The following is a 26,151-nucleotide window of genomic DNA, read 5'->3' on the forward strand; positions in this document are numbered from 1 at the left end:
TCCTTTGATGACAGCATTCAAGAGACAGAGGGAAGCAGATCTCTATGAATTCAAGACCAGCCTGGCCTACATAGTCAGTTGCAAGCCAGCCAGGATTAACTTAGACTCTGTAGATAGGAAGGAAGGAAGGGAGGAAGGGAGGAAGGAAGGAAGGAAGGAAGGAAGGGAGGGAGGGAGGAAGGAAGGAAGGAAGGAAGGAAGGAAGGAAGGAAGGAAGGAAGGAAGGCAGGCAGGCAGGCAGACAGGGAGGGAGGGAGGGAGGGAGGGCAGGGGAGGGAGGAAGGGACAGACAGATGGACTTTTTCTTAAGGATTCCATTTATAATAACAATAAAAACTGTAAAGTATAAATTTTTTAAAAATATTTTAAAATGAATATGCATGAAAGCAAATATATACCACATATGTGCAGATGCTCACAGGCCAAAGGAGGACATTAAATGCTCTAACCTGGAGTTCTAAGAAGTTCCGAGCTATACTACATGCGTTCTGGGAACTGAACTCTGGACCTTGGGAAAAGCAGCAAACATTTCAATCAGGAAGCCATCTTTCCATCCCCTAGCAACGGCATTTTTAAAGCTGAGTAGCACACTGGCCTGATTGGGGATTGAGGGCCATGTTGAAAACATAATCTACAGATTGAAAACCTTCTCAAAATAAAAAAAGAAAAAACATGGAGTTTTTGAGCATAAGGAGTCAGTCTTCAAAGAACTTCATTTTGCTCACCTTTATACATAAAACCCATGTGATTCCAAACAAATTCCTAATAAAGATTGTGCAGAATTTAAAATGTTGATCCTAAAATGTATTTGAAAAAAAACTCTCAGACAGTGTTGGAAACAAAGAGCAAGCTGGGTAAGGAATGGTAAGAAACAAATACTTTCATTAGCAGCTTCAGAAATCAAGAAAATAAGTAGAGTCTTCACAAACAAATTAGAATGGTGGAGGCCCTGCTGATGAGAGGCAAAATTCAGGAGATTGATGAAGACGCTGGCCATCTTAGAACTTCACCAGCCATGGCTCCCTCTACCCATGACTGCCTAACTCCTAGTCTCTAAATACTAAGACTCTGTTTCAAAAACAAGCAAAAGTATAAAGAATATACTGGGTTTGGGGGTTACATTTCAATAGCAACAGCTATCAGGAGATTGAGGAGGATTATTGGATCTGAAGAGTTTGAGACCAACCTGGGCAACAGAATAAGGCCCAACTGAATGAAGAAGAAGGAGGGAGGAGGAGGAGGAGGAAGAAGAGGAGGAGGAAGAAAAAAGAAATAGAAGAAAAGAAAAACAGATGTCTGCATTTTTTAAATTATGGTCAATTTAATATTAAAAGGCATATTTCAAATGAGAAGATGTGGCAAGTATAATCTCCAAGGAGTGGTAGCAGAATTGGACAGAAAATTTACTAAGAAATTTAAAAAAAAATCAAAGCTCACTGCACAGATATTCCAGGAATACAAAGAGGAAAAAAATACAAAATAAAGTTCATTTTCTTTAAGTGGCTTTTACTAGGTTCTCTGTCAAAACAATTAGGAAAGTAACTAACAGCCCAATAAACTAGGGTAACCTTTCTTCCTCGAGGAAAGCTACAGGCAGCTAATGCAGCACTGGCTTCACTGGTTCTTTTGTCCAGGGATGAAAGAAAGACAAGAGGAAATGGCTAAGTTCTATAATAATGTAGTATGTTTAGGGAATTGAGAAAGCAAACTAATCTAATGTTGAGAGAGAATGACAAAAGTGTAGTTTCATGGAAAGAGAAATTAATACTCTACATATAAAAGGTTTCTTTTATTTTCTACCTAAAAAAACACAGTTCATAATCCTTCATGCAAAAACATTATTAAAGAAACTGATGATTTTGTATAATTTCATCAGACAGTTTGATAAAATCACACAGAGGAAGGACTTCAATCCTCTCTGTATGCATGAGGATATATAGGTAAGGGTGTGTGAATGTAGAGGCCAGAATCTCTGCCTCTTCAGCCCTGGAGTTACAAGCTCAGGCCACCTGCTCTGTCTGTTACCTGGGTGGTGCTGACAGAAGTCGGGTTCTCATACTCACCCGACAGTCACATACATTACTGACTGAGCTATCTCACCATCCTACAAGGATCTGGATTCTTTGCAGTCCATCTCTGTGACATTGGGAAAGGAAAAACCATCCAACAGCCAACTACATGAGGGAACAATGAGTTTCACCTGCTCTTGGCTCACCTATTGAGAGTAGGATTCAATTTAGAGGGACATCAAATTACCCATTAAATATTATATATCACTGCAATCTGAAAGTTGACCACGAAAATAAAGAATAGGAACGCTGTTCCAACCATGTGCTCAGGTATCCTCCATGCTGACTCCATGGTGGTACACGTTCCATCCCCACCACTTAAATGAGGAGATGTACATCGGAAATTCTTCATAATCAACAAGTCATTTGTAAAATAAAGTCTTTGAGAAAAATAGTGCTAAGAATCTAATTTGCAAGGAAACTTCATAAGCTATTTCTCATAAACAGTGATCCTCACCCAGAATTTTTTGGCTAGCTGATCCTCATCACAGAGAAAAGAAAAAAAGGTAAAATGTGATACATGAGGCAGTTAGATGAAAAAATTTTAAGTAATTCTCACGAAAGCAGCTGATAAACCTTACATGGTACTTATATGAGAAATTTTAGAATATCCTTTTAAGGAGTTTATTTTTTTAAAATAAACTGTATCCTATTCTGCTTTGAATAATTCTCTCAAATTTCTGTCAGCCCTCAGATAAGAACCTTCTCATAAAAACATTACTAAAAATGTTTAAAGTAATCTCTTACAAGGAAGAAAGTTACTATATATTAAGTACTTAGCAAAGTAAACTTTCCATTGTACAATGAGGTGTTTTACCTTAAATTATACACCCACATTTTAAAGCAAAGATCAGCATTAATGCTTTTAAAACAACTAAGGCTTCATAGAAAAAAATAATTTTAGAAGCCATCTACCCATGAGTCACATTCTATTTTACTTACTTGTGTTTTCTTAACTACTTGTTAATATTTGCATAAACACAGGACCTTACTTTCAGGAAAGCACACACTCCATTCATGTTTATAATGCTTCATATCTGAGAATATTCTGAACAAGAAGCACCCATGTTTCTGAGGAGCCTGAGTGCTGAATATGTAAGCATTCTAAGATCAATACCGCATAGGCATGCATAGCTTTACCTGAGGAACAGACAATTTCTAAGTTACAGTAGTGGAGTGTTGAAGTTTGCACAGGTATCAAGAAGCCTCCTTCTGAATGGTACCTACCTTGGCTGGCTCTCTTGGAATGAGAGTAGACTGCTGATATACCCAAACATGTGATGTACTCTGAACTGTGGTTGGGTTTTTTTTTTTTTTTTGAGCAAATATTCAGAGCAACTCTCTTGACTAAGAAGTATGACTTCATAGCACAGTCATTTTAGTTTTCATATCAGTAACGATGTCTTCTGGGTCTAATTCTGCTCATTCAATAAGCTATTGATATAGTATGCGCAAGCCATCAGGACTCCTTGAAGCTTAGAACTGCCTTAACGAATGTGTTGTATTTAATAAAGGATCTAATCAATTCAGTTACAACCATCTCACCAAAGGTCAGTTGCAAGGCACTCAAACAATAAAACTCAAAACTTTTATTAATTTATTTGTTTTCTATTTATTTACATCCCAAACACTGTCAACTCTCCCAATTCCCCCCTCCCAAAGTCTTTCCCCCATCCCCTTCGCCTTCGGGGTGGCCCCTTCTAGGTATCCCCCCACACTGGTGCATTAAGAATCTGCAGGGTTTGACTATGGCCAGTCAAGACAATCCTGTGTGCTGGGGGGCTTACTCCAGCCCCTGTATGCTCTTTGGTTGGTGACTCAGTCTCTGAGAGCTGCCAAGGGTCCAGGTTAGTTGTCTCTATTGGTCTTCTTGTAGAGTTTCTATCCCCTTCAGGTCCTTTAAACCTTCCCCCAATTCTTCCAAAAGAGTCCCCAACCTCTGTCCAATGTTTGGCTATGAATGTCTCCATCTGTTTCGGTAGGCTGCTAGACATAGCCTCTCTAGGCTCCTATCTACAAGCATAACAGAGTATCATTAATAGTGGAAGTGTGCTTTCTGCTTGCCAGAGTTATAGGTCTCTGGTTGGGCTGGTTATTAGTTGGCCATTCCTCAGTTTCCACTCCATTTTTTTCCTTGAATTGCTTTTAGATAAAATGAATTTTAGGTTGAAAATTTTGTAGATAGGTTGTTGTCCATATCCCTCCACTGTGGAGTCTGCCTGGCTACAGAAGGTGGCCTCTTCTGGTTTCATATTCCCACTGTAAGGAATCTTGGCTAAGGACACCCTCATTGATTCATGGGAGTTTCCCCTATCCCAGGTCTCTGGGGCTTCCTAGAGATTTGCCCTACCACACTCCCAAACCCTGGTAGGTGCAGATTTCCACTCATTTTCCTGTCCCTCTGTCCCTCTCCACTGTCTCTCCCCACACCTGATCCTGACCCCCCCATTCCCCTTTTCATCCCCTCTCCTACCCAGTTCTCTTCCTCTCTTTGCTTCCTACGACTATGTTATTCCCCCTTTCTAAGTGAGACTCAAGCATCCTCACTTGGGCCTTCCTTCTTGTTTAACTTCCTAGGTTTATGGGGTGTATCATGGCCATTATGCATTTTGTGGTTAATGTCTTATCAGTGAGTACATGCCATTCATGTCCTTTTGAGTCTGGGTTACTATTGTATTTTATCTCTATCTGTGATTTATATTCAACTTTGATCATTCAGTTACCAGATAAAAAAATACAATCTTTATGTTTGTAATAAGCTTTAATCAGCACTAGATCTGGGCAGATATCCACCCTCTAAGCTATTAGAATCTACTTCCCCCTCAATAACCCCAAGTTATAACTTGCTATATTCTATCTGGATTGCTATTTAGTCCAATTGGCCAGCCTTCACAGCCATGTTTTGAAGATTCACCTACCTTATGGCAGCTTCTACACCATGCCAACTCCCTCCTCGCTCCACCTTTTTCTCCCCCACTTGTTCTACTTAGACCCTGAGCCCAGGACCCAAACCCTATCCATGTCTCTTCTGTCACTTTTTGGCTATAAGCATCTTTATTTAACCAATAATGTTAAATTAAGGAGCAAGGTAACATTGTATGTGTGGAATCTCTCTTGCCTGGGAGTAACCAGGCCTTGGGGAACCTATTTAGCCTTCCAGTACACAGAAAGAGACCAAACCTCAACCCTCAACACTTCCCCTTTCTTTCCAATAAAAGGCTCTTTTTCTCTCAGATATAAATTGAGTACAATTATAACAATTATAAAAACCATAAGGTATGGTATACATTTATAATAGCCAGTCCATTTATATTTGGCAATTGAAATGAACTATTCTATTATCTATACTATCTTGGTGAGTTTGGAATTTTGTATCTAAATCATTTTCTATCCTAACTTGTATTACTAACCTAAAAACATCTTCTTAGACTTATAATATCTTCTTAAATCCTAAACAATTTAAGCTTACAGTAAGATTATGACTATCTAGTATTCAACACCACCAGAATTTGAGAAGGAATATTACCTGAGTATGCAAGAAGTGTAGGGATGCAGCTTCCAAAAATTATATGACAGACTGCTCACTATCTAGATAGTCCCCAATATTCTTTACAACATTGGAGCATCTCTCTTCATTCATTCTTTTAGACTAGAATATGAAACAGAAATTGTGAAGGATTTAGTTACTCTGTCTTGCCAGAGCTTTGCAGTTGACTATCCTGCATTCATTTGTCCTTTTTGGACAACATTTTGTCTGCAGATGAATTTAAGGCATTTTTTTTTGCCCAGTGGCTAGCTTGTCACACTTGAAGCAACTCCATGTGGAGGTTTTTTGATGCTTATCATCTTCTTTGAATTGGAATTAGGGTACTATCAGGAACAGACCTGACTCATAGTCAAATTATCTTTTAAAATGAAATAATTTTAAATGATATATTCTGTGGATCCCTGAGGCTTTGAGACCATCTACTTATTTATAGCATATCTTAATTGCCAAACATTAATAATAGCAGTTTTTAAAAGGACTAGGACTAAGCCTTGTATTTTAAAATGAGTTGCATAGGCATAATATATAGATACAAAAGTTGAAAAATACAAATATATTGTAACAAACTAACCTTAAATTTTGTATCAATATACAAAGATTTATACCAGTGAAAACCTTAAATCTGTATCAATATACAAAATTTTGTATCAATGTAAGAAAATATAGCTTCAATTCTTCATCAAAACATAAAGATATCTACCAATGTAAGATTATGGCTACAAAATGCTTTTGTTTAAGAGAAGATTCAATAATGCTTCCATACTTACCTAATTTCTTTTAATATTTCCCTTTTTTCCCTATATCCCCCTTTTCCCTTTTAACCTCCTACCATTTATTCAAGTAAGAAAGGATAGAGAAGAGAAAAGATAGAAATCTGTGGTCTAAGATCCATATTTTGTTTTCTTCCTGTCCAAGACCACAATTATTTGTAATCATCCCCTAATATGACAACATCATGACTCAAAATGACCAAACCACCTATCCCAACTTAAGAGACTGAGTATTCGTTGTCCAGTTTCTATCTGCTGAGAAAATTCAGGGCTTAACTGAAGTCCTGAGTGGTATAATCTGAAAGGCTGTAAGAACTATGATTATCTAGGAGCAGCAATCCATTGTGAAGCTATTACAGAAGAAAGTCTCTGGAAGCGGCATCAGTTTGAGGCAAGATCAATCAGGGAGCTAAAGCATCAGGTCTCAGCATCTCAGTATCTCCAACTGTGAATCTTGTCAGGGTTGCCATCTTGGTCCTTCATTCTACAATATATAAATGTTACAAATAATACATATTTTTATAAATAAGACATTTATATTCAATGTGCAGGATACACACATATCTTCGTTTAAATAGGTAAAAGACAACTGTCTTTCAGTAGAAGTTAGTTTGTTCATATAAACTGCAATATAAATCTCCATTCATGTTATATGAAAGGATCGTATGTAATAAGTCATAAAAATTCTGTAGTCAAAAAGATGTATTGGCTATGGAAGCTGAAGTTCTGGGTAGAGATGAATATGTACTTGTCAGTTCCAGAGTTGTTTCAATAGAGGGTTTAACAATATACATTACCAGTGTATATGGTCCTTTTGATTTTTTCCTGTCCAAGTCAAATCCAACAGAGTCCAAGTCTTTCCTTCTTTCCTGTTAACACAAATATAGAACCTCTCCCCCAACATAGAATGCCTTTGCTTCAGCAATTTAAAGTCATTAAGAGTATAGACTGGTCAAATTTAGCAGTCCCTTTTTTTATTTAGGTCTTCTTTATTTCAACCTCTCTCATCAAAGATTTATAATATCATTACAACCATAGGACTTGTAACCACCTTCATTTTGATAATTTAAAACAATTATTATAATTTAATGAGGATTTCTCTGTAGCCCAGGCTGACTTGGATTTGCTCTGTGGATTAGGCTAGCCTCAAACTCACAAGGAACATATCTCTCAAGTATTGAGATCAAAGATCTAGATTTATTTATTTATCTATATATCCTCGAAAATATATCAGATTACCTCACTCAGGAAAATACTTTTTAGTTCCATCCATTTGCCTGCAAAATTCTTGATGTCCTTGTTTTTAATAGCTGGATAGTATTATTCCATTGTGTAAATGAATCACATTTTCTGTATTCATTCTTCAGTTGAGGGACATCTGGGTAGTTTCTAGTCTCTGAATATTAAGAATAAAACTACCATGAACATAATGGACCATGTATCTTTGTGGTATGTGGAGCATCATTTGAGTAAAAGCCCAGGAATGGTATAGCTGGGTCTTCAGGTAGAACTACTTCCAGTTTTCTGAGAAACTATCAGATTGATTTCCAGAGTGGTTGTACAAATATGAAATTCCACCAGCAATAGAGGGTTATTCCCCTTTCTCCACTTCCTCAACAGCATTTGCTGTTACTTAAGCTATTGATCTTAGCCATTCTGATAGGTATAAGGTAGAATATCAGGTCATTTTGATTTGTATTTTTCTGATGACTAAGGACATTGAACATTTCTTTGAGTACTTCTTGATCATTCAAGATCCTTCTGCTGAGAATTCTCTGTTTAGCTTTGTACCCCATTTCCAATTGGATTATTTGGTTTGTTGGAGTCTAACATATTGAGTTTTTTATATATTTTGGGTACTAGCTTTCCAGATATAGGGTTAGTGAAGATATTTTCCCAATCTGTAGGCTGCTGTTTTGTCATATTGACAATGTCCTTGGACTTATACAAACTTTTCAGTTTCATAAGGTCACATTTATCAATTGTTGATCTTAGAGCCTGAGCCATTGGTGTTCTGTTTAGGAAATTTTCTTCTATACCAATGTGCTCAAGGCTATTTCCCACTTTTTCTTGTAATAGATTTAGTGTATCTGGTTTTATGTTGATGTCCTTGATTCACTTCAACTTGAGTTTTGTGCGAGGTGATAAATATGAATCAATTTGCATTCTTCTAGATGCAGACCACCAGTTAGACCAGCACTATACGTTAAAGAGGCTTTCTTTTTTTCCATTGTTTCCATGTTTTGCCTTCTTTGTCAAAGACCAAGTGTCCATAGGTGTTTGGGTATATTTCTGGGTCATTAATTTTATTCTGTTGATCCACTGTCTGTTTCTATACCAATACCATGCAATTTTTATCACTATTGCTTTATAGTACAGCTTGAGATCAGGGATAGTGTTACCACCAGAAGCTATTTTATTGTACAGGATTGTTTTAGCTCTCCTGGGATTTTTGTTTTTCCATATAAAGTCAGAATTGCTCTTTCAAGGTGTGCAAAGAATTGTATCAAATTTGGATGGGAATTTTATTGAATCTGTAGATTGCTTTTGGTAAGATGGCCTTTTTCATGAGCATGGGAGATCTTTCCATCTTCTGATATCTCTTCAAGTTCTGTCTTCAGAAACCTGAAGTTCTTGTTATACAGATCTCTCACTTGCTTCGTTAGAATTACACAAAGGTATTTTACATTATTTGTGACTATTGTGGAGTGTTAGTTTTTTGTTTCTTTTTCAGCCCATTTATCATTTGTATAAAGGAGTGCTACAGGTTTCTTTGAGTTTATTTTATATCCAACCACTCTGCTAAAATTGTTTATCATTTATAGGAATTCTCTAGCAGAATGTTGTGGGTAATTTATGTATACTATCTGGAAAAACAGTGATTCCTTGACTTCTTTCTTTCTAACTTGTATTCCCTTGATCTCCTTTTGCTGTCTTATTGCCCTAACTAGAATCAAAGTTCTCTATTGAATAGATAGGGGAAGAGTGGGTAGCCTTGTCTTGTCCTTTGTTTTAATGGGATTGCTTCAAGTTTCTCTCCATTCATTTTGATGTTACTATTGGTTTGCTGTATATTGCTTTTATTATGTTTAGGTATTCACCTTGTATTCCTAATTTTTCTAAGACTTTTAACATTAAGGGGTGTTAGATAATGTTGATGGCTCTTTCAGCATCTAGTGAGATGATCATGTGATTATATTTCTTTCACTTTGTTTATATATTGGATTGTGTTGATGAATTTTTGTATATAAAATAATCTCTGTATTTCTGGGATGAAAGCTACTTGTTCATGGTGAATGATGTTTTTCACATATTCTTGGATTTGGTTTGCAGGAATTTTATTCAGGATTTTTAGGTCAATGTTCATAAGCAAACTTGGTCTGAAATTCTCTTTCCTGTTGGTCTTTGTGTAGTTTAGGTATCACAGTAACTGTGGTCTTATAGAATGAATTAGGTAGTGATGCTTCTGTTTATTATAAAGAGCCCTTGATGCCATTTCTAGGATACTGGTAATATTTACACTGGGCTAGGAGGACAAGAGAATACCTCAGATAAGAATATTTATTTACATTTTGGGCTAATACAAAGCTCAAGATAAACACACCAGAGGAATGCATGGTATTCCTTTTATCTTGGTCATTCTGATAAGCCCTTAGAAACAGTGACTACAGAACTTTTGACTACTGTCTGTTTGACTGCTTTGTTTATTGCACTGTGTGAATATTTTGTCTTTGATCTAAGAACTGACCCTATTCTTTGCAAGTACCTAGAATGGTATAAAAGGCATGGGGTGGGGGTGGGGGAATAAACTCACTTCAAGCTCAGCACTGCCTGGAGTCATGTTACAATGTCGTTTAATTGTATTTTCTTTGCTTACTCCTCACCCTCTCCCTTGAGACCCTGTTGACTGACTGAGGTGGCTTGGTTGGTCAGTTTCTATTTTATGGAATAATTTGAGAAGTATTGGCATTAGCTCTTTTTTGCAAGTCTGGTAGAATTCTACACTAAAACTATCTGGTTCTGGACTTTCTTTTGGTTGGGAGACTTTTAATGACTGCATCTATTTCCTTAGGTGTTACAGAACTATTTAGTTTATCTGATCTTGGTTTAACTTAGGTGAGTGATATTTATCTAGAACAACATCCATTTCATCTAGATTTTCCAGATTTGTGGAATACAGGATTTTAATTAAGACCTGATGATCTTTGGAATTTCCTCAGTTTCTGTTGTTGTGTCTTCCTTTTCATTTCTGATTTTGTCAATATGGTTATTGTCTCTATGCCTTTTAGTTACTTTGATTAAGGGTTTGTCTATTTTGTTGATTCTTTTGATTGTTCTTTTGCTTTCTAATTGATTGATTTCAGCCGTAAGTTTGGCTATTTCTGGCCAACTATTCCTCTTGGGGGTGTTTGCTTCTTTTTGTTCAAGAACTTTCAAATGTGCTGTTAAGTTCCTAAGATGGTATCTTCTCCAATTTCTATGAATTTTCCTTTTAGCACTGCCTTCATTGTATCCCATAAGTTTGGATACACTGTGCCTTCATTTTCATTGAACTCCAGAAAGTCTTTAATTTCTTTCTTTATTTCTTCCCTGACCAAGTGATCATTAAGTAGAGAGTTAGTTGCTCAGTTTCCATGAGTATGTGGAGTTTCTATTGTTTCTGTTGTTGTTCAAGTTCAGTCTTAATCTATGGTGATCTGATAAGATGGAAATGGTTTTTTTGATCTTCTAATATCTACTGAGGCTTGCTTTGTGCCTGATTTTATGGTAAATTTTGGAGAAGGTTCCATGTGAGACTGAGAAGGTATATTCATTTGGGGGTGATGAGGAGGTAAAATGTTCTGTAGATATCTGTTAGATACATGTGGTTCATACCATCTGTTAGTTTCATTGTTTCTCTGTTTAGTTTATGTTTTGATGACCTGTCCATTTGTGAAAGTGGGGTGTTGACGTCACCCACGATTATTATATGGGGTTAAATACGTAATTTGAGCTTTAATGATATTTCTTTTAGGAATGTGGGTACCCTTGCATTTGAGGCATAGATGTTCATGATTGAGGCTTCCTCTTAGTGGATTTTTCTTTTGATGAGCATGAAGTGTTCTTTCCCATATCTGTTAATTACTTTTGTTTAAAATTCTATTTTATTAAATAATAGAATGGCTACTCTATCTTGATTCTTGAATCCCCTTGTTTGGAAAACGCTTTGCCATCCCTTTTCTCTGAGGTAGTGTCTGTCTTTGATTCTGAGGTGTGTTTCTCTATGCAACAGACTGATGGATCCTGTCTACATATCCAGTCTGTTAGTTTGTGTCTTTTTATTAGTGAATTGAGTCCATTGATGTTGAGAGTTATTAATGATTCCTGTTATTTTAATGTTGGTGGTGATACTGTGTATATGTGATCCTCGTCTTTTGGTTTTCTTGTAAGATGATTAATTTCTTGGGTTTTCTTGGGCATAATTACCATCCTTGTTTTGGAGTTTTCCTTCCAGTATCTTCTGTAGGGATGAATTAGTAGAAAGCTAGTATATAAGTTTGATTTTGTCATGGAATATCTTGGTTTCTCCATCTATAGTGATTGAAAGTTTTGCTGGGTATAATAATCTGGGCTACCATCAGTGGTCTGTTAGGGTCTACATGACATCTGTCCAGGATCTGGCTTTAAGAGATTCTGTTGAGAATTCAGGTATAATCTTGATAGGTCTGAGTATATATGTTACTTGGCCTTTTCTCCTAGTGATTTAAATATTCTTTCTTTGTTCTATACATCTGGTGTTTTGATTATTATGTGGTGGGAGGATTTTCTTTTCCGGTCAAATCTATTTGGTGTTTTGTAAGCTTCTTGTATATTTGTGGCCAACTCTCTCTTTAGGTTATGAAAGCTTTCCTTCTATGATTTTGTTGAAGATACTTTCTAGCCCTGTTAACCGGGAACTTCACCCTCTCCTATTCCTATTATTCTTAGGTTTGGATTTTTCATACTGTCCTGAACTTCCTAGATGTTTTTATTTAGAAACTTTCTACATTGGCATTTTCTTTGACCAATGTTTCAATTTCTTCTATGGCATCTTTTATGCCCGAGTTTCTTTCTTTTATCTCTTGTATTCTATTGGTGATGCTTGCATCTGTAGTTTCTGTTCTCATTTCTAGGTTTTCCATCTCCAGAGTTGTCTCCATTTGTGTTTTCTTTATTGCTTCGCTTTCTGTTTTTAGTCTTAGACTATTTTATTCATTTCCTTCACCTGTTTAATTGTACTTTTCTGTATTTCTTTAAGGGATTTATTTGTTACCTCTGTAAGGGCTTCTTGATCGTGTTTTCCTATGTTTCTTTAAGAGATTTATTTATATCTCCCTCAAAGGCCTCTATTATCTTCATGATGTGGAATTTAAGGTCACAGTCTTACTCTTTGGGTGTGTTAGGATATCCAGGGCTCTATAGTAGGAAAGCTGAATTCTAATGGTGATGTATTGCACTGGCTTCTGTTGATTATGTTCTCATAATTGCCTTTCACCATTTGATTGTTTCTGGTGTTGGCTGGTCTGGAAGTCCCTGGGAGTAGTAAGCTTCTGAGACTGGTTGTCCTATATAGATCTAGGCTTCCCCGAGGGGCATGTGGAACTCTAGGGTGGGAATTGGTGTGCTGATCCACATTTGCAGGTAGAGGTGTGAGCAGAAGAAAGATAGAGCTCTAGTCAGTCAGGGCAGAGCTCAAGGCAGGCTGGGGTCCTAGAGGCTGTGGGTAGGGGGAGAACTTTGAGGCATGTATCTCACCTGTATGTCCCAGGTGAAAGCAGGACTCCTGGGAGGCAAGTAGAGCTGTGGGGTAGGGTATGGGTGCCATCCATCATTGCATGTGGAGGGGTTGGCTGAAAGAAAAATGGAGATATAATAGCTACTCAAACATTTTAAGTACTGACTTTAGTGGCTAAAGCATGTGCTTATAACACTCTGAAATGTACCTCAATTAAATAGCTTTATAATATTATAACACTCTTTATCTGTAAGTATAGATGTCAGCACTATACAGGCAGTCACTTGGTCTCAACTGCACCTGTGCCCTATAGACTGTGTGTTCTTTCCTCTTCCTGGATCTCACTTCTTCACAGGCTGAACACAAAGTTGCATAGCTACATGGCATTTCCAGGTACTTACACATCTACTGCCACACAACAGAATGTTCCAACAGATGGACACTCTCTACTTGTGGTGAGCATATTGACGAATGGTTTACTGAGTCATAAAATTCCCTTGTTGCTTTCTGAGCATAAAGCACATGAAATGGTTTAAGAAAAAACACAAAGCAATTTAGAAAAAAAGCTAAAACTAACAAGGAGACTGAGGAGGACTACTAGAGCTTAAAAGTTGAAGACTAGCCTGGCAACAAAACAAGAAACTACTCTTTTGTCATTCTCTCTTAACATTAGATTATTTTGCTTGCTCAGTTTGCTAAACACACTACAATATTACAGAACTTAGTCATTTCTTCTTGTCTTTGTTGCATCCCTGGAAAAAAGGACCAATAAAGTCAGTACTGCCTTAGCTACCTGTTAGGAAGAAGGGTTACCCTAGTTTATTGGGCTGTTAGTTACTTTCCTCGTTGTTTTGACAGAATATCTGGTAAAAGCCACTTAGAGAGGGTGGAGTTTATTTTGGTTAAAGAGCAATACAGATTTTCATGGTGGCAGTGGGAGTGTGATGTGGCTGTTCACATTGTATCTGCTGCCAGGAAGCAAATTGATGAGTGTTCAGCTTGCTTTCACCTTCTTATTCACTCTGGGTCCTCAGCCCCTCGGAGGCTGCAACCCATGTTGAAGTCTTCTCTCTTCAGGGAAACCTCTTTGGAAATAGCCATTTTAAACATCCCTTGAGGTTTGTCCCCCAGGTGATTCTAAATCTTGTCAGAATTAACCATCCCACTTGTATGTAACATGCTACTGGCTAGAGCCCAGGTCTTTGCTATTCTGATTTTTTTGAATTCTATTTATGATTCTTATATCTTTTTCCTTCTTCTCTTAATGACAAAGAATCATTGTGGAAGTTGGGACACTGAATTTGTCTCTTCCAGTTGATCTTCCAGGCCTATCATTTTGTAATGTTACAATATTAGGTTAGTCTGAAGATAAAGGTACCATGAACAGATAGCTTTCACTGGCGCCTTTGAGCAGTTTGTTAATTTGTTGGATAAATATCTCTTCATTTACTTTCAAGCAAAGTTCATGGATTTGAAATATTGAGAAGTGTTTCATTTTCAGATTTACATACTGTTGGCAACCCCTTCCTTATTTAGGAAAGGATAGTATTTCAAACACAGAAAGGCACAAAAACTTTTGTAACAAAATTATACCCCATAGTTTAGCTGCACATTTTTCCATCTGTCCTTCTGCTGTCAGGTGTCATTATGTTTAGTATATTACTTTTAGAAGAAGTGGGGCGAGAACAGTGCATTCAGGTGTCTTGCTTATCCCCATGAGAAATTCTAAAGTTCCTGTGCTTACTAGATTGGCTGAGACAAAAAGTGTGGATCTTCAGTCTTATGAAATATCAACAAATTTTCCCATCATTATATTAATTATAACTGCACCAGCAGTTTGTAAGGAATCATTGCTCCATATTGTTGTCAGCTCTTGGTATTGTTGGACATAAATTCATTTCTGACTTGATGAACATGAAATGGTATCATATCACTATATTAACTTGTCTCTTATAGATTAGTGGCTCAGATAAATCTCTTCACTTGCTTATGTTATAAATTACAGAGAAAACTGTAAAAGTAGGGTTCAGAAGGAATAAAGTTTCCCAACTCCAAGAAAAAGTTACCTCTCTTCCTTAGGTTCACAAACCTGGGTGGTTGAACCTGAAAAACTAACCCTTGGTTTAGAACAGCCATGGATATGCTGTGAGACAAAGTTGTACAGAAAGCATCCAGCAAGTCCCAGCTGGGTGGCTAGGAAAAGACACATTTTTAATGAACATGTAGTACTTTCAGGTATACATTTCAGTGGCATTATATACACACAACTATCTCTGTATCTACTTCTAAAACTTACCACCCCACTTAGAAACTGGGTAGGTACCTCTAAAGTTGATAAATGCCTTTAAAGAAACAAAGAGGGTCAAAAAGTAACTAGCAAGGAGAAGCATGAATTGATGCACACAATTTCCTAGTCAGCCCTGAACTATAAATATCCACCAAACACAAATTCTAAAAAGGTATATTACCTGGCACACATTTCTTTATATTTAACCACAGAAACTCTATTCTGTAGTATAAATGCTTTGAAGTTCACATTCTAATATATTCAAACTTTTAGAGTCACAATATGCCAAAATCATGACAAAAAGGTATCAAGCATTTTTCATTTAGAAGAGCTATAGAAGTTCCTGGCCCTCTGATGTTTCCATCCTAGGAAAATAACACTAGCTTGTGGTGGAGATTACACAGAGAATGTGTGCTTAGCATGTGCAGCCCTGAGTTCCATTTGGATCACAAAGCAGGTGGGGGGATATTGCCAGCAAATACAGGACAGTTGTGGAGTGGGGATCATACTGCTATTGGCATCTTACAGATGCTAATCCTGCTTATTAGCAGGATAGAAGAAAGACACAGAAGTTGCCATAATCAGAGTACAATTTGGCTTAAAGAGAAGGATTTATGAAACCAAAATTGTCAGTGTATATGTTTTCATTCATTTTATCAGACTAATGGTTTCAACAATGTATTATATTTCTAGTCTCTCTTACATGAATATTTTGTGGAGACAGTTGGGCTTGAGTCACATAATAATAGGTGGCTTTTGTCAAATCCAATCAAGAATATGACTCCAGCATACACTCAGTACACATGCAGGCAAGAAACATACACATTTTTTCAAACTTAAAATTTTTTAATTTTGAAAAGCAAAATGGCTCCAGGGAATGAAGCACTGAAAAGACACTGAAAAGGTCCATACTTCTCAGAGGAACCAAATATGGTTCCCATCATCTGTGTCAGGAGCTCATGACCACTCAGAACTCCATTCTAAGGGAGTTTGTCTGGTCTCCAAGGGCACCCGCATATAAATGGCAGAGAGAGAGAGAGAGAGAGAGAGAGAGAGAGAGAGAGAGAGAGAGAGAGAGAGAGAGAGCGCCACATGTAGACATATAAATAAAAAAAGCCCTCTTTTTTAAAAAAAGACTATGGCTTTATTTTAAGCCCTTGGCTTTAATTGAGGACTACATATTTATATTTCACACCAATCCATCCCACCCTAAATTGACTTTTTTCCCCTTCTTCACCCTATTTTATTTCTTATTGTGGTAAAATACTGTTAGGTTTGCCATTTTAACTATTTGAAGTGTGTGTTTCAATTGAATTAATTACTTTATGGTGTCATTATTATTCGTATGGTATCATCATAGCAGTGCCTAGGACTCCATCACCCTGTGTTGAATTGAATCTGGTATGCCCCTAGTTGGCTCAGACATTCAAACTCTTGGTCCCAGCCAGGAATAGGCCTTGAAGTGTGATCTAGCTGGAAGAAATGGGTTGCTGGGATAGACCTTACTTCCTGTCCTCTCTGTTTCCTCAGCTGCACATCAAATGTGACCAATCATCTCACTTTATGTTCCTTGGCCCTGCCTTCCCCACCATGATAGCCTGCATCCCCTCAAACTACCAAGATAAGCCCTTCTTTCCATAAATGGCTTCTTGTCCTGTCCGACAATACGAAAAGTAACTAATACGGAAGAAAAATAATACAGCTCAATTGAAAGCGGCATGTGATGAGAAACAAGTTCCCAGTACCGTTCTCAGAACTCCTATCTGTCTATTCTATTATCTTATATAAATGGAATCATACAATACAGACCTTTCTGTGCCAGGCTCATTTCACTTAATGTGTAGCATATATCAAAATTTCATTCCGTTTCACAACTGACTAATCTTCTGTAGTGTGCAGATATTACATTTTTCTGACACTCTTCATTATGGCCTCCTGTTGGTGCCTGATTCCTTGTTGCCACCTGCTGGCTATTATGAGTAATAACATGATGAATTACATTGGTGTACAAGAATCCAGTTGACTGTTTTCAATTTCTCCTATTTTCTGTATTGGGAGTTGTGGCTTTAACTCGTTCGAGGACCCAACAGACTTTTCAAGACACTGTACAGATGTACTATGTGTATGCCAGAAAGGGGTAAGGAACTAGCCTGTGTCTTGAGAAGCTAGACTTGGTCATCTTTAATTAACTTGTTACCTTGTCCCCTGACTCTGATAAACAGCCTACAAAATGGCCCCCATTTTCACACGTGGCTTTATGGCTTTGTTTTCTCTTTCTATTTCACAACCATGTTAAATTAAGTGCATATTTCTCCACTTAGTTCACTAGTCCATGTCATTTCCATTTTCCATGGCAGGCCTGCAGGAAAACATTACTTTGCTTGAATGGAAGGAAACATGTCTAGAGCCTATTATTAGTTGCATTTCATGTACACTGGGGATCACTGTCTACTCCCTGGAGCTATTTGACCTCATCAGACTGTGCTTACCCTTTCTAGTCTTCCTCCTTTTCTAACCAGTTCTCCCAGGTCATTTCCAAGAGCAATTGAAAACGCCGCTCCTGCATCTTACCAAGGGATTGTCTTGCTCATTGCCATGGTTTTGCTTTGCCTATAGGAAGAGTTCCTGATGTGTCAATCTTTTGCCTAAATTTTTAGAAATAACTCCACATTGTATACAATTCAATAGTTGAGAGGAACATAAATCGCATGTGACTACAATAAATGGTGCCTATGATAGCGTTTTGTAAAATCTCACAGGATACTAAATGTTTTCAGTTCATTGCATGCCTTCTTACATGTAGTCAGACAGTTGCGCCCATAAGGCACAAGAACCCCATGAAAAGACATATTCTTTTCTCATTGCTCACCCACACTTAGCCCACAGTGACCCTGTCACTACTGAATGGCTAGTAGTTCCAGGCTTAGAGATGTATGTGTTTGAAATACTATCTTTAGTGCAAATTTTAAAGTGTGTCAAAAATTGTGATAATTGTGATAAATAGTATTTTAGTGAAATATTTTTAAGGATGAAAACCAGTGCAAAAATATCTGTGACAAGAAACACATCAGATTTTTAAATAAAGATGGTATTAGTCCTACTGACTTTTCTGTTTTGTCTGACCCCATTATGGCTCAGCCCAGCACCCAGAGGTAGGAGGATATCCATCATAACAAAATAAAAACAGAATCAGTGTCACATATCTGTAACTACATAATTCTACTTTTTCAAATCTCTCGACTATGAGAACCACAGAACTCTGGGAAAACAGAACCAGCAAACATTTGCTTTATGTGGCTTCCATCTTTTTGGCAAATGCTCTCATGATGCCTCCTAATCTTTTAGGGCCTTCTACTTGGGCACCTTAATTAGACCTATTAACCCCTCCCAAAAAAGTGCCACTATGCAAAAAAGTACAAACTATCCTTTGTGGAATCTCAACCCACAAAAATTCTACCCAAAGGGGGAAAAAACTTAATATCAAGTTTAATTTTGTTTAATATCAGTGTATTTTGCTATTTCATATATTAAATTATCAAGCCATGTAGATTCTTCATAACAGGACTGTTGGCTGTTGATGTGGCATTTTTAGGAACAAGCAGAAAATGTCAAAAGCCAGTTTCATGATGTCCTATAAGCCTAGTGAGAGAAAAAGAAGACAGAAAAGTGAGTCATATGATCTCAAAATTAGGTCACAGATACCCATCAAGCCCAATTACTTTTATTTTTACTAATAAAGAGAACAGGCCAAATATTTAAAATAATCTGTGTGAGTAATTCCTAGACACATAGTCAAGACTAGAATTGCACCTCCCTATTCCACCCACCAGACAAAGCCAACAGCACTTAACCTTTACTCCAGATCTTGACATTTTTAGATGAATATTTTAAAATTCTAAGTACTGGGACATAGTATCTTTTGGTCTCCTAGAGCTTATGACATAGTTATCATAACTAGTTTATTTATCTAACCATTGAGGATGGATGAAAAGTCAAAAGCTAGGTCTATGAGGTGAAATTTCAAATAATTCATGAAAAATTTTAAGAAAAGTCCACAGTGAAAAGAAAATGAGGATACTGAAAAAAAACAGGCAGTGCATGAATATACCATAATCTTCATATTACAAAACAGTTGCAATATTGGTACACATAAGTGGGTTGTAAATTATGTGTACTACAGCCAACTGCAGAGCAGTCTTTCAACAATAAAGTGCCAAAGATGTCAAGACAAAACTATTCCTTATTTCATGGCTGAGATATATGTTAAATGTTAAATATATACATATCATAATATTAATATCATATATAACATAAATGTTAAAAATGACTCAACAGCTGTTTCTTCATAATCAATGTCCTCTGAACTACATTCTAGTATGCAAAAATTATAAGATCAAGACAAACAGACTTTAAATGACTCAAATTGCTGGATAATATAGAAATGCAGATAACATTGTAAATGACTGACATGCAAATTAATCTTTATTCAAATAAAATTTCCTGGAAACTTCTAAATACTTAGTTCATAAATCAAACATAGGAATTCTTGAGTGATATTTTCTGATAATATTGCTCCTGGTTAAATAAAACAAAGGTAGCTTCACTAATAAACTATAAAAGTGCTTGAACATAAAGCATTCTACTAATTTTCCGTCTTTGAATGGAAGAGAGTCATAGTAACACATTTACTCCAACAAGGCCACACTTACTTCAATAAGGCCATATGTCCCAATAGTGTCACTTCTCATGGGCCAAGCATTCAAACACATGAGTTTATGGGAAGCATACATATTCTAACCACCACAGTGGCATTCCTAATAGTCTTATATGATTTCCAAGAAGCTGAATGTGGCCTATTGCATATTGGTACCATACCATGATATCCATGTTTAAAGTGGTACTGACTAGAGCAAACAATTCTACTGTGCTGTGCCTAATATAAAAGCATCACACATTCAATCGTGTGCAGCACCTAGTACTTGATAAATTACTTAACCGCTGGTTTATGTATTTACCATCATTCTCAAGTGTACTCTTCCTTTAAAAGAAAGTGTCAGGCAGTGATAGTGCACACCTTTAATCCCAGCACTCCCAGACCTACACAGGGAAACCATGTCTCAAATAAAATAATAATAAATAAAATAAACAAAAAAGCGAGACCATTGACATAGCTCATCAGGTAAAGACTTTTGCCACCGAGCCTGATAACCTAAGTTCAGTCCCTGGAACCCATATGGTAGAAGGAAAGAACTGATTTCCTGAAGTTGTCTTCAACCTCCATATATACACCATGTTGCCCACTTTTCCCACAAAATAAATAAATAATAAATAAATAAATAAATGTTTTTTAAAAGTAAAGAAAACCATGTCATAGTGACAGCCTCAGACACCTTATATTCTTTCATCTCTTGAAAATTTCATTTTCTTTGTGATCTATTTTATCATTTGTTGTTTTGTGTGTTTCCCCTAAGCACACAGAAATAACCTCTAATTATTCCCACGAAGAGAGACACATCAAGCCATTGATCAATTGAGGACTGTAAAGACAGAAGGCAGCAACTCCTTACCAATCAGGCCTGCCCTATATCCAATCTATAATCTTGACAAAGAGAGCAAAGGAACAGAAGCTATTAGAATCTTCTGCATTGAAGGCAAGAAGACTAGCAACATTTGCCATGAATCTGTACCAGATATGAAGAACATTAAGCAGCAAAGATTGAAGATTAAACACTGAAGAATGTCTGTCTAAGCACTGTGATAATCACAGACAAAAGGACGGGAATGATTGGAGAAAGCAAAGTAATCAATGAATCTGCTAGGGCTGACATAAAGGCAACTGAGGAATTTTTGTAAAGTTTAAGAAAGTCATGAAGACATTCCCAGAACGAGTCTTCAATCTGGATAAAACCTGTTATAAAAACAGATATCTAAGAATTTTTATCAATAAGCCCACGTTAGTGTTACTGGGAAATTGGCCATTCTTCTTTGGGTTTTTGTTCTCATTAATCAGAGAGTTTAGAAACAGAGTTGGAAGAAAACTCAAGGACAATTTTATTGGAATTTGAGAAAAAAATAACAACTCAACTGGGGGGGTAAATTGCATACTTTGCTAGGAGAGAGATTGAGAAAGTTGCTAGGAGAGAGATGGAGAAGAGGAAAGAAAAAGAGTCACACCTTTACAACAGCAAGCAGGTTCAGTTGTGGGGAACAGCAAGCAGCTGCGTGGCAGACAAGCAGTGAGTGTGCCTTAGAGAAAAACAGAAAGCAAAAAGCATGCCCAAGCTGACCAAAATCTGAAAAAAATTAATAGGGAAAAAAGAGAAAAAGTTTGACTTCTGAGTAACTCAGGAGACTGAGCAAACCACTATTCTATATGGTGGAAGCTCTGGGAATAACTGCACTGAGGGAGGGAATTCTGAGAAAGATATTCTTTCATTATAAAGATACTCAGTCCTGCCCTCTCCTTAGCATGTGTCTCAGATTTATGTGTAAGATGATGAATACCTGGCCAATCAGTGACTGATCGGTCTAGAAAGAATGCACCAGGAACAAAGTGTGAAGAACAACTTTTGAAACCCCACTCTTAGTGTCCTCTTTTTACCAACCAAGACACAGTTTTTTCTTCTTTTTATTGAAAATAGATATTTATACAATATATTCTGGTTATGGTTTCTCCTCCTCCAACTCCTTCAAGATTCCCCACCTCCACTTCCATCAGAATCTACACCCTATCTACCTCTCATTTAGAAAACAAACATGCATCTAAAGAATAATAAGAAAATAAGGTAAACACTTCCTGTGTTTACCGGGAGTCCCGGACCCGCGGATCCCGGCCCGCAGCAGCTCTCTGCCCCCAGACCCCGTGGGAGAGAGACCTCACCACCTGGTCAGGTGGGCACTCCCGAGGCTGCAGAGCGGAAGAGACCACCAACACTGCCCACCCCTGCCCACATCCCTGGCCCAAGAGGAAACTGTATAAGGCCTCTAGGTTCCCATGGGGGAGGGCCCAGGAGCGGCAGGACCCCTGCGCCTGAGACACCGCTGGAACCTGAAGGAACAGACCGGATAAACAGTTCTCTGCACCCAAATCCCGTGGGAGGGAGAGCTAAACCTTCAGAGAGGCAGACACGCCTAGGAAACCAGAAGAGACTGCACTCTGCACACATCTCTGACGCCAGAGGAAAACACCAAACGCCATCTGGAACCCTGGTGCACTGAAGCTCCCGGAAAGGGCGGGGCAGATCTTCCTGGTTGCTGCCGCTGCAGAGAGCTCATGGGCAGCAAGGGCGAGCGAACTTGAGCCTCGGGACCACAGGTAAGACCAACTTTTCTGCTTCAAATGACCTGCCTGGTGAACTCAAGACACAGGCCCACAGGAACAGCTGAAGACCTGTAGAGAGGAAAAACTACACGCCCGAAAGCACTCTGTCCCCATAACTGGCTGAAAGAAAACAGGAAAACAGGTCTACAGCACTCCTGACACACAGGCTTATAGGACAGTCTAGCCACTGTCAGAAATAGCAGAACAAAGTAACACTAGAGATAATCTGATGGCGAGAGGCAAGCGCAGGAACACAAGCAACAGAAACCAAGACTACATGGCACCATCGGAGCCCAATTCTCCCATCAAAACAAACATGGAATATCCAAACACACCAGAAAAGCAAGATCTAGTTTCAAAATCATATTTGATCATGATGCTGGAGGACTTCAAGAAAGACGTGAAGAACTCCCTTAGAGAACAAGTAGAAGCCTACAGAGAGGAATCGCAAAAATGCCTGAAAGAATTCCAGGAAAGACCAAACCCCGTGGGAGAGAGACCTCACCGCCGGGTCAGGTGGGCACTCCTGAGGCTGCAGAGCAGAGGAGACCACCAACACTGCCCACCCCTGCCCACATCCCTGGCCCAAGAGGAAACTGTATAAGGCCTCTGGGCTCCCGTAGGGGAGGGCCCAGGAGCGGCAGGACCCCTGCGCCTGAGACACTGCCGGAACCTGAAGGAAAAAGACCAGATAAACAGTTCTCTGCACCCAAATCCTGTGGGAGGGAGAGCTAAACCTTCAGAGAGGCAGACACGCCTGGGAAGCCAGAAGAGACTGCACTCTGCGCACATCCAGAAGCCAGAGGAAAACACCAAACGCCGTCTGGAACCCTGGTGCACGGAGGCTCCCGGAAAGAGCGGCGCAGATCTTCCCGGTTGCTGCCGCCGCGGAGAGGACTTAGGCAGTACCCCACGAGCAAACTTGAGCCTTGGAACCACAGGTAGGACCAACTTTTCCCCTGCAAGAAACCTGCCTGGTGAACTCAAGACACAGGCCCACAGGAACAGCTGAAGACCTGTAGAGAGGAAAAACTACACGCCCAAAAGCAGAACACTCTGTCCCCATAACTGGCTGAAAGAAAACAGGAAAACAGGTCTACAGCACTCCTGACACACAGGCTTATAGGACAGTCTAGCCACTGTCAGAAATAGCAGAACAAAGTAACACTAGAGATAATCTGATGGCGAGAGGCAAGCGCAGGAACACAAGCAACAGAAACCAAGACTACATGGCATCATCAGAGCCCAATTCTTCCACCAAAATAAACATGAAATATCCAAACACACCAGAAAAGCAAGATCTAGTTTCAAAATCGTATTTGATCATGATGCTGGGGACTTCAAGAAAGACATGAAGAACTCCCTTAGAGAACAAGTAGAAGCCTACAGAGAGGAATCGCAAAAATCCCTGAAAGAATTCCAGGAAAACATAAATAAACAAGTAGAAACCCATAGAGAGAAGACACAAAAATCCCTGAAAAAATTCCAGGAAATCATAAATAAACAAGTAGAAGCCCATAGAGAGGAGTCACAAAAATCCCTGAAAGAATTCCAGGAAAACACAATCAAACAGTTGAAGGAATTAAAAACGGAAATAGAAGCAATCAAGAAAGAACACATGGAAACAACCCTGGATATAGAAAACCAAAAGAAGAGACAAGGAGCTGTAGATACAAGCTTCACCAACAGAATACAAGAGATGGAAGAGAGAATCTCGGGAGCAGAAGATTCCATAGAAATCATTGATTCAACTGTCAAAGATAATGTAAAGCAGGAAAAGCTACTGGTCAAAAACATACAGGAAATCCAGGACTCAATGAGAAGATCAAACCTAAGGATAATAGGTATAGAAGAGAGTGAAGACTCCCAGCTCAAAGGACCAGGAAATATCTTCAACAAAATCATAGAAGAAAACTTCCCTAACCTAAAAAAAGAGATACCCATAGGCATACAAGAAGCCTACAGAACTCCAAATAGATGGACCAGAAAAGAAACTCCTCATGTCACATAATAGTCAAAACACCAAATGCACAAAATAAAGAATATTAAAAGCAGTAAGGGAAAAAGGTCAAGTAACATATAAAGGCAGACCTATCAGAATCACACCAGACTTTTCGCCAGAAACTATGAAGGCCAGAAGATCCTGGACAGATGTCATACAGACACTAAGAGAACACAAATGCCAGCCCAGGGTACTGTATCCTGCAAAATTCTCAATTAACATAGATGTAGAAACCAAGTATTCCATGACAAAACCAAATTTACACAATATCTTTCTACAAATCCAGCACTACAAAGGATAATAAATGGTAAAGCCCAAGATAAGGAGGCAAGCTATACCCTAGAAGAAGCAAGAAACTAATCGTCTTGGCAACAAAACAAAGAGAAGAAAAGCACACAAACATAACCTCACATCCAAATATGAATATAACAGGAAGCACTAATCACTATTTCTTAATATCTCTCAACATCAATGGCCTCAACTCCCCAATAAAAAGACATAGATTAACAAATTGGATACGCAACGAGGACCCTGCATTCTGCTGCCTACAGGAAACACACCTCAGAGACAAAGACAGACACTACCTCAGAGTGAAAGGCTGGACAACAACTTTCCAAGCAAATGGTCTGAAGAAGCAAGCTGGAGTATCCATTCTAATACCAACTAAAATCAATTTTCAACTAAAAGTCATCAAAAAAGATAAGGAAGGACACTTCATATTCATCAACGGAAAAATCCACCAAGATGAACTCTCAATCCTAAATATCTGTGCCCCAAATACAAGTGCACCTACATACGTAAAAGAAACCTTACTAAAGCTCAAAACACACATTGCACCTCACACAATAATAGTAGGAGATTTCAACACCCCACTCTCATCAATGGACAGATCATGGAATCAGAAATTAAACAGAGACGTAGACAGACTCAGAGAAGTCATGAGCCAAATGGACTTAACGGATATTTATAGAACATTCTATCCTAAAGCAAAAGGATATACCTTCTTCTCAGCTCCTCATGGTACTTTCTCCAAAATTGACCATGTAATTGGTCAAAGAGGGGCCTCAACAGGTACAGAAAGATAGAAATGATCCCATGTGTGCTATCGGACCACCACGGCCTAAAACTGGTCTTCAATAACAATAAGGGAAGAATGCCCACATATACGTGGAAATTGAACAATGCTCTACTCAATGATAATCTGGTCAAGGAAGAAATAAAGAAAGAAATTAAAAACTTTTTAGAATTTAATGAAAATGAAGGTACAACATACCCAAACTTATGGGACACAATGAAAGCTGTGCTAAGAGGAAAACTCATAGCGCTGAGTGCCTGCAGAAAGAAACAGGAAAGAGCATATGTCAGAAGCTTGACAGCACACCTAAAAGCTCTAGAACAAAA

At 38.2% G+C, this 26,151-nt stretch overlaps 1 long non-coding RNA gene across 2 annotated transcripts in view; it reads right to left on the reverse strand.

The window, feature by feature from the left end:
- Window positions 1–3,638: 3,638 nt before the first annotated feature.
- The window catches only part of LOC147999432 (uncharacterized), a 163,066-nt gene continuing 140,553 nt past the window's right edge, over window positions 3,639–26,151 (reverse strand). The window contains exons 4-5 of one of the 2 annotated variants that reach the window (XR_015644111.1): window positions 13,161–13,255; window positions 3,639–6,870 (exon numbers count right to left, since the gene is read on the reverse strand). This is a non-coding gene — a long non-coding RNA (uncharacterized LOC147999432). The remainder of the gene's footprint in view (window positions 6,871–13,160; window positions 13,256–26,151) is intronic. The other variant, XR_015644112.1, reaches the window with a different exon arrangement.

This window comes from Rattus norvegicus, chromosome 19 (assembly GCF_021556685.1).
Source record: "Rattus norvegicus strain SHRSP/BbbUtx chromosome 19, alternate assembly SHRSP_T2T, whole genome shotgun sequence".
In the NCBI taxonomy this organism is placed as follows: domain Eukaryota; kingdom Metazoa; phylum Chordata; class Mammalia; order Rodentia; family Muridae; genus Rattus; species Rattus norvegicus.